Genomic DNA, 9,509 nt, shown 5'->3' on the forward strand with positions numbered 1-9,509 from the left:
AGAGTGACTTCTAACAGAAAAATCCCTTATCAAAAGGAAAAAGATGCCAGAGTGGCCTAATGGCCCTCTGGGACTACACAGCCAAGTCCTTGGTGACTAGTGTAAAACACCAATCCTGAGCAGAAGACAAAAAATTAGGGGAGGGAGTGGAAAGTGGCACTATGGGAGGCCCCAGAGGAGTGTGCAGAGGCACAAATGCTGGTGCGGCAAGAGGGCTGCCAGGGCAAGCACCGCTGGCGTGGCCCAGTGCAACAGACCCAAGCAATGAACTGTGACCGCGCCGCACCCAGTACTCATGCACAGGCACTGGGAGAGTCTGGCCCAGCCTGGTTCATGCCTGGACTCCTGCCAAGCATGTGCATAAAGCCTGGAGAGTCAAGCGAAGCTTTGCCTGGTGCTGGGTCCTGCTCTGTGGGATGCTGGTGGCAGCTCCTGGTGTCTGTCCCCAGAGCAGTCACCTGTGTTTCCCTGGCCCTGTCTGGTTCAGGCAGCCAGGCACCACAGGATGTGCTTGCAGTGGCATGATACCATGGGACAGTAGGAAACCAGACTGCCCTCTCTGCGGCAGCCCTGTCTAGCCCATCAAGTTCTCAGTGCAAGCAGAAGATGACTTCAAAGTACAACAAAATGCCCACCACAGAGCCATCAGGTGCTGGCAGCCATTCAGGAAGAGCTCCTGGATGCCCAGACACCCGCAGCCCTCGTCACCCCATGACATCCCCACCATCCTCTCTCCACAGCACACACCATTCCTGTCTGAACCGGGGGCTGCAGGGATGGTGCCCAGGGCTGCAGTCGGTGACCTCCAGTGCAACATCTGGGCAGCCCTTTTCCAGGGCCACCCTGATATCCTCAAGCCAGTGATGCAACAGGAGCTCCAGAAGGTCTATGAAGCCAAATAAGAGTTCACCTTTTGTATCTGGGATCTGTGTATTTCTTATGCCAGCCACTTAAGGCTAACACTCTTTAAGAAGCTCTTGTAAAATTTCTGCATGCACTGAAGAGAGAATTACTGGCTCAATAATCCATGGAGGGATGGACTTCTGAGAAGGAGCCAAGAGAAAGGAGTTGTGGCTCTGCATTTCCATGAAGGTAAAGGACAAAGATGTTCTCAAAAATGTACCACACAGGCCTGTGAAAGAAAGAATTTTACAGCACAGAGACCCAGAGCAAGTTGGAACACAAAGGCCAACTGGAGTGAGAACAACCAAAGCAAAGTGTTCTGTGCGCCAGAACAAGGGCTTGACTTTTCAGGGATTGTAAAGAACATACCTTGTTGCTGCTATGAGCATGCTGGAGGTTGCCAGGTAACTGCATCCATCTTTGGTCTATGTGCATCGCAAATCTCTTCGAAGCTGGTGGGGTTTTTATGCCAGGTAAAAGAAAAGAATTATTTGACTTCTCAGAAACAACAGAAACAAGAGACATCACAGCCCCTGCATCCAGCACACAGCTAACACTGTTAAAGCCATTATCACCTGCAAATATTCACTCTGCTCCTCTGCTTGAGATTATGAACACTTTTCTTTCAGAAAAGAAAATGTGGTATTTAAAAGATCAGGGGCTTATGGATACTTTTTTAATACCAGAAACTGTACTGTGTGCTACTGCTGTACTGTGTGCTACTGCCATACTGCAACAGTTTTCTGTTACAACTTAAATCCGTATTGAGGAAGCAGTATATTGGATTTCTTAACTGTCACTTTTAGTGACAGCTTGCATCCTTTTGGGGATATCTCAAAACTCAGACAGGCCTTTCTTATCCAGAACTGAAACACAGTTATGCAGGAGGTTCTTCTTTGTTGGTGCTTTTTGTTATAATTCACACCTTTTCCCTGTGTTTGATAGGTTTCATTGCTGTTGTTTCTTTCCTGAATGAACTTTATGGGAAAATTATGAGTCAATATTCCTCTTGTTTGTACATTTTTGGGTATAAACATATTCTACATCAAATGAAGGCACTAACAGTCTTTATCTCTATAGTCCCTTTGAGTTCTTAACAGAATTGTCTTCTCTCCTAGATGTGTGGCTGGCTTTCCTCATGACAGGCCACGTGCAACTCCTCTTATAGAAAGAGCCTACTGAAACCACTAAAGCCCATCCATATTGCTTTTATACAGTTTAATATTTACAGTCTTTGCCTTCAGGGAAATGCTTGTAATGCATTGGCTCAGAATTAGCCTTCCTTTTGAAAGACCACTAGACTTTTTCTTGTGGGTTTTTTTTTTTTTAATGAGAAGGTACTCACTTTTGATGAGAAAAGCATCACATTGCACCCTGAATGCATCATCTTAGCTGGTACATACAGGAAAGAATAATTTAGCCCTTCTCAGGATGCTGTAACATGTGGCAAGGTAATTCACAATAACTGCATCTCACTCACCCTCTCTATATGATTTAGGAGAGAAGCAGCTATGCACCACTTCTCAGCATCATGTAAGTTTCATCTGCAGTGTTAATCTATGTCATTGCCACAGCCCCCACCACTGTCCTTCCTCTATCCCAAACACTCCCTCCTATAGCAGTCACTTCTCTGAGCCAAACTCCTGCTTTCTGTTTCCTGCTGGTACTTTGGTACACTCCCATCACCGAGTGCAAATCACCCTTTGCCAATATCAGTTTCAATTCTTGTCATGCTGATCCCTTTCTGCAACTCTTTGCAGTTTTATCCTTGGCATTATTTTGTCTGTATGTAGTGTTTCAAAAGAATATGATTTTTATACTTAGAAATTCATTAATATTCAGAGTCTGTGTACTGTACAACCTCCTTATTAAATAATGAGCACAAAACACTCAGAACTCCCACTTGCTCTCTTGCATTAGTAAAAGCTGGTTGTGGCAAGCATTAGTAAATTTAATAAAATTGTTATTACATAGTCAGCACATGTACCTTTGAAGCCTGTAGATGTTGTGCCATGAATGCATAAATAGCATAGGGAACACAGACCAGAACTCCACAAGCCTCTCTTTGGGACTTTATGACACCATTGACTATAAGAAAAAGTTCACTCATCTCCAGTCAGCAAGAAATTCAATTGAATGAAAGTCAAATGTAAGTACATATGGCATACAAGGTTTGAGTATAATGGTAACTGTGAGATTTAGTTGCTGCCTAGAACTAATGTTTGTACACAGCATTTTAAATGTTAACAGACAACACCAAATTTTGAAATTAAATTTAACTACTTCTTATGAAAACTGTGAGTGTTATAAATTGAATCTGGGAACAACATTAGCATATAAAGGTCTGACTCACAAAAAGGGCTGGACAGAAATTTCAGCTCAAAATCTTGCTAAAGCTTTTACTGTGTGTAGCACCCACAGTACTCTTGATCCCATTCTTAGTACCAGAATGATTAGGTTCATGTACACTGTCGTCATTTGCAATAAATTCCAGGTAGATTTTAGAAAGGATTGGATATGGAGAGAAAAGCCCTCAAACCATCTTGTCATTTTTCCACGCTTGAGCCAGATAGCAACAGAAAAAAAAAAGAAAAAGAAAAAGAAAAAGAAAAAAAAAAAAAAGGAAAAAAAAAAAGTCCAAGAAAGGCTGTTTTTCACAGTGTTATGATTGGATCAGTGTAAGATCATCTTTATTTACCTGAACAGCCCTTACAAGATTCACTCATTACTGGTTTCTGCTCTCATTGCCCAGCACTATGCTATTTCAGTACACAGAACTATAGCCACAAGTGGCACTTCGCATCTTTATCAGTTTAGGGTAGTACCTTGGTCTTTAATGTTGTGAATGTGCATACCTTAAGGTTCAGTGCTTATAGTGTTGTAGCTGAAAAGCACACTACATTCTCAGCTTTCTTCATCAGGCAGTTACCTGTTTCTCATGCATAAAACCAGCACTGTGTCGTTGGATACATACCATTTAACCTGCTTTTAAATTAGGATGGTTTAAAACAAACAAATAAAAAGTATTTGCGCTGCTTCAGCTACTAAAATTCCTACTGTGGTTTGATTTTTTCCCCTGGAAACAGTGAGAAGATGGTCACTGTGCTGCAGGCAGGCTGGCACATCCATTTGCTTGTCCAATGTCTCTGGCTTCTTAAGAGGAAGTTGCAGGGCACTTTTCATTTCCCTGATCTGTGAAACAACCAGCACCTACAAAGCAAGGTCACAGCCCTCAGGTACAGCAGGTCTTCATCAGCCTGCACATCTGTACCATCCACCAGCCCCCAGGGCTCTGCTCTTGTGAGTACGTAAGGCACAGCATTCTTCCAAACACTTCATGGCATCACTGCATTGCCAGGAGTCTGCCATGGCCTTGTGGACACTAAGACCATAAATGTATTTAAATGTCAAATGGATCAGACTGTTGGTAATATAGTCATACCTCTGATTTTTTAGAGTATTGATGGGGGTTTTTTTGTTTGTTTGGAGGTTGCTTTGATGGTAAAAGAAATTAAGAAGCTGCTTTTGACAGCATGTCCTTCAGAAAAAATTTGTAGCAGAGGTTAGGGGAGGGTGAGGCAATGTAGCTTGCCAAGGAATTTACATGTCAAGCCATACCACTGGAAATATGAAAATGTCAGTTTGACTGTCACCCCCTCTTACTTTCAGTGCCATATGTAGTGAGTGTGGGGCTCTATTAGCATTCATTTGAGAGGCTACATCACGCTGTCTTGGCACAAGCGTTTGAGTATGGAAATAACTAATTGAGCTGTTGTTTCTATCTTCTCCATGTAAGAACTTTGAGACTTTTTGCTGTTTTTCTTTCCTTTGTGTCCTCTATTTTCCTGTAAACAAGCAAACAGAAGACAGAGAGGCAGAAAATATTAGAGAGAGATCCTGCATAAGCATAGTCATTTTTAAAATATACGATCAGATTTTGCCAGAACAGCCTAAGAAATAAAATGAGTTCCAGAAGGGAAATAGAACAATAGCAACAAAGCCCTCTCCCACACTCCCACACCCCTAGTAGATCATGCTGTAGGGCAGCATATTATCTGTTTTTTACAGCACCCAGAATAGCAGAGCAAGTGGGTTAACTACAAGAGAGCAAAAAGGAACTTGAGAAGACTCTTGAGTTTGTCTCAGCAGTTTAAATCTAATCATCTCTCTCTCTCCAGGTGTGTAATGCCTAACAAGAATTCAGCTGCACAGGCAGGTTTTTAATTGCAATACCCATAGGAAAGAGTCCCAAAAGTCTTAACATGTATCCAAGCAATTTCTTCTACCATAGGTGGTTTTATTTCCATAATAGCTACATTACTATGACTATCTGGCAGTTTACTGTGTCCTTTTCCAGCTAAGGTGATTCATCCCATTTTTAAAATTCGCTGGTGTTAGCACTGGAAGCATCCACTCAGCCTCTGACAGGGCAATCATCCTGTTCATTCCCAGGTTTAACCTATGGTAGCTGACAGATGCAGGCATGAGCCATGGACCTGCAGTTCCTTGGTGCCCAGCTGCTCTTGTCCTGTTAGTGCAAGTCTGAAGTTTCAAGGCTGGTGTTGAGTCACACCCAACCAAGTGGTGAAGGTCTAGACCACATGTGAGCCCTCAGAGGGCTCTTGCTAAAAGTCTTAAAGTACTCCCATGAGAAAGGGCACTCCTAAGGGCTGAAGAAATGACACTGTGGCGAAACTTTACTGTAAGTAGATTGAATCATCTTCCTTTCATTTCTTAATCTGTGAATTTTATAAATATCTGTAACTGTGTTGTCTGTTTCGAATGTCATGAATCAGTGCTTGCATTTTTATTTTTACCTTAATCCATCTTGTGCTAGATGTGATCGAAGATTTCTGGATATCTGCCCATCTACCTGACACACGATATCGTGAACCTCAAATTATGACCCTGGGGTTTCCCAGCACACCTGTCAGCACTCATCAGAGGACAGAAGAGGTGAGCTGCATGGCACGTGGAGAGCTGCACCCAGGAGAGGCAGTGGCGACTGCCGTGACTACTGGTGATGTTGAAGGCCCACTAGCATGCACTAAGATCCCTGGGTGCTGGGCTGACACTGGGGGATTACAGCAAGTTTATCGAAATCCTCTCATTGCTATGTGTTGTTCTTGCATCATAGCTGCCTAGGCCCAAAGAGACGAGGAAGACAGGGATTTGCTGTAGAAACTTCACTGAAGTAAGTTATTGCTACCATAGGTCATCATCTGAAGATGCTGGATATTATTGGAATACAGGGCAGTGATAAAGGGAAGGTGAAGAGTGGTAGGATACCTCTGCCTGCAGAGTGCTGTTCTAGCGTGTTGTGCCATACTGTCTCCTATCTACAGTCTCTCTGATGTCCATGGTTTGCTTTCAGCAAGCTCAGGCTGCAGGACAGGATTAGGATGGTTAAGACAGGTTTTACACAGAGTGTAAACCACAAGGAGCACTTTCCACTTTGTTATAGTTTCTTCGACTGATGACCATTTTCCCCTTGAAAGAGCAGTAGGAGGAGATCCAAGTCCTGTCTGACTGATCAGGCTGAAAAAACAGCCTAGCTTCTGTCAAAAACTTTTTGCTGCTTATTCTTGTTGCTGGTCTCTCATATGAATTAGTACAGCATTTAATACATGCATGCATGTTATTTTTTTCCACTTCTCCACAACATTAATACATAGCCTACATATTGGAGAACACTTTAGAAACAACTGTACATCTCTAGAAGTGAAAGGATCCAGAGATTCCACCCCATTTCCAGCCAACATTTTTTAAGTTATAGTGACATAAATCAGAACTAAATAACCCTGTGCTCTGTATCTCTGAGTCCTATTTTCGAGTCTCCTCTGAGCAAAGGAATTCACTCCATGTTTTGGTTAGTCTATATAACAGTATTTTCAGGCGTGTTATTCTTATAAATAGGGTCCAAGTCACTATCATAGCATTTCCTAATGCACAATCACTTCAACAGATTTGACATGATGTTTAGTCTGATGTCTTTTCCAAAGAATAAGATTTGGTTTTACCAGTCTGCTGTGGACATTTTGTGGGTGAAGATTTAATTGGCTGAGCAACTGATTTTCCCCCTTCACCCAACATTATTTTGTCAGCAGCAGTGCAGGTAGAAAATTGTACAGAGATTTTGTAAATGCAGCCATTCATAATAGCATCATAGTGATATACTGAAGGCTATACATAATAATAGGGGAAAAAAATCTTAGAAAAAAAATTATTTATATCGTTGAGTAGAAGTATTGGGATTTTTATTATTTCTTCCTAAATTTAGTAACTATGAAAAGAGCAATCTTAATGTTACGTATAATTCCTAGTATCAGTAATTCCTAATATGTCTCCTTTGGGCAGTGAAAAATAGGACAAATAGGTTTTTGAAAAAAAAGCTGTTTGTAAGACAGAGCAGTTATTTCATGGTCCAAAGCTGCTGTAGAACAGCAAGAAATATGTTTTGCAGTATGCCCAACAACATTTCCACTGAAATAAAACACATGCTAGAGAGCATGTTTGATTACTTGCATTCCAGATACCCCAATTCTGTGGAAGATTACATCAGTCTTCTTAAACTTCAACCCTGACTTACTTTCCCACAAGCCAAGTTTCTAGTGTCTGTCACTAATCAATTACAGAAGGTTAACATTTTTAAATGTGACCTGTGGGGAAAGTGTATTTTTTTTCCCACTTCCATAGCTCAAAAATGGCCAAAAGCCTAAAAAAAAAAAAAAAAAAAGTAAGAAGAAGAAAAGATTATCCCTTATGTCTGAGATGAGTGGTGAAGCTGAAAGATTTTTTTGTCTGAGGTCATCATGAGTAATGTTAAAAGAGGGTTGCACTTGTAACTGAAACCTTAGCCCTATTGTGGCATCTGCAAGCCCAGGCTGCTAAGTATATAGACAAAGGCGCAGTCAGTATATATGTGCATGAAATCATTTGAACGTTACTAAGATATTTTCCATGTTTTAAATGGTGTATAGCACTTGGTCCTCTCCAGCAGTGTGATGATACCTTATGTGTCTTTTTATTGTATCTTTCAGGAATTTAAACAAAAAAAGAAGGTATTCTTAGTTAAGTAGCTTATGTTAAGCTCCCAGAAGGTGATAGGAGACTTTTGTTTTTACTGAATAAATAGCCAGCAATTTCAAACAGAAATCTATCTGTCTGGGACCAAAGTCCTACTCCGTGAATTTCTGTGTAAACCATGTTTCTGCCCCACTCCCAAATGAAACACACCATCATGAAAGAGTGAAAAATTAAATACAGCCTTGCACCTCTCAGAAATGTTAAGATCTGTAATTTTTAAGCACTGTAGAGATAAAAATGAAATGAAAATGTTAATTCTTTGAGACCCCACTCTGAAGATTGTCTCTTAAATTTAATAGGTGTTGACAGCCTGCTCCATGACCAACATCAGCAGTGTAGGAAGAACGCTGCCAACCTTCCCTGTAAGGTACAATTCTCTCAAATCACACTACCATCGGTGGAGACAAAGGGTGGCACAACTCTTGCCCGCATTCAAAAGGTATTTTATGCCCGATTGGCTGCTGCTTCCAGATGACCCAGACACCAAGTGTCCCTGGCAGTCTGCCTGAGCCATGGCATTGCCTCATGATCTTGTGTTTGCTATCGGTAATTGTATGAGTTGCCGTATGGGCATATTGTTGCTCATCTTTCCTACCGCTTCATTAAAGCTTTGTTTTATAATGTGTTGTCAGACTCCATTACTGTTCAGACCACAAGCATGTAACAAATAAACTGGCTATAACAGAGGTACAGATTTGGTAGACCAGTGCTCAGTGCAGAGCTGTTTGCCATCAGTTAGCTACGTGATTATCAGGATACACAGAGGTGGGGAATTACATTGGGAACAACCTTCCCAATCTCAGTATAATTCAATGGCTCCTCCTATGACCCCTTCTCTCCTGAGGCTCCATGATGAACAACGCCACCTTCCCTAGGCATCCAACCTGAGCTCTTGCCTGACCCCTGCTCAAAATTAATTGGAAGTCTAAAGAAGAAGCAAGCAGGGTGGTTCATAAATATAAGCCTGAATTGAAGACTATAAAATCAGCTAATTGACTAGAAACAAGATTCAGAGCCAAGGAGTTGAAATATCCAAAGCAAGAGCAAGATAGGAAGAGAAGGGCAGTGTTTATCACCAAGTGTTTTCCAGAAAATTGCCTAAGGCCTGACACAAAGTCGTGCTTGAAGCTTCCCATGGTTTCATCTGGGGCTGACCCACCACACTTACCATGGCAAGTATTGTGTTCCCTACTGTATAACAGGAGCACGAGGCAAAAAGACAGCTCTTCATGCTCCCATCAAGCTAGGCTCCTGAGTCCCAACCTGTTGCTTGCTGTATTGCACTTTGAGGTTACTTTTTCAGTTTAACTAAACAACATTGCTTTCCAAGTAATTCATAGTCTGTTTAGGCATTAATGGAGCACAGGGAAAAACAGAAAACTCAGTCACAGTGGGGAAGAATAGGCAATCCAAGACTTCAGGGAAAAACAGCCCAGAAGCTCCTATGGGCTTCTGCTGAGATGCAGAAAAGCTTGCCAAATGTGGGGAGGGAAAAAGTCATAGCTCCTTCTTTCTGGAAG

General features: G+C 41.8%; 1 long non-coding RNA gene across 1 annotated transcript; it reads left to right on the forward strand.

Moving 5' to 3' along the window:
• Nucleotides 1-4,773: 4,773 nt before the first annotated feature.
• LOC138683798 (uncharacterized) lies at nucleotides 4,774-8,610 on the forward strand. Its single transcript, XR_011323238.1, has 3 exons — nucleotides 4,774-5,605; nucleotides 5,741-5,859; nucleotides 8,289-8,610. It is a non-coding gene; the product is annotated as an uncharacterized lncRNA (long non-coding RNA).
• Nucleotides 8,611-9,509: the final 899 nt, after the last annotated feature.

The sequence above is a fragment of the Haliaeetus albicilla genome, chromosome Z (genome assembly GCF_947461875.1).
Source record: "Haliaeetus albicilla chromosome Z, bHalAlb1.1, whole genome shotgun sequence".
NCBI classification, from domain to species: domain Eukaryota; kingdom Metazoa; phylum Chordata; class Aves; order Accipitriformes; family Accipitridae; genus Haliaeetus; species Haliaeetus albicilla.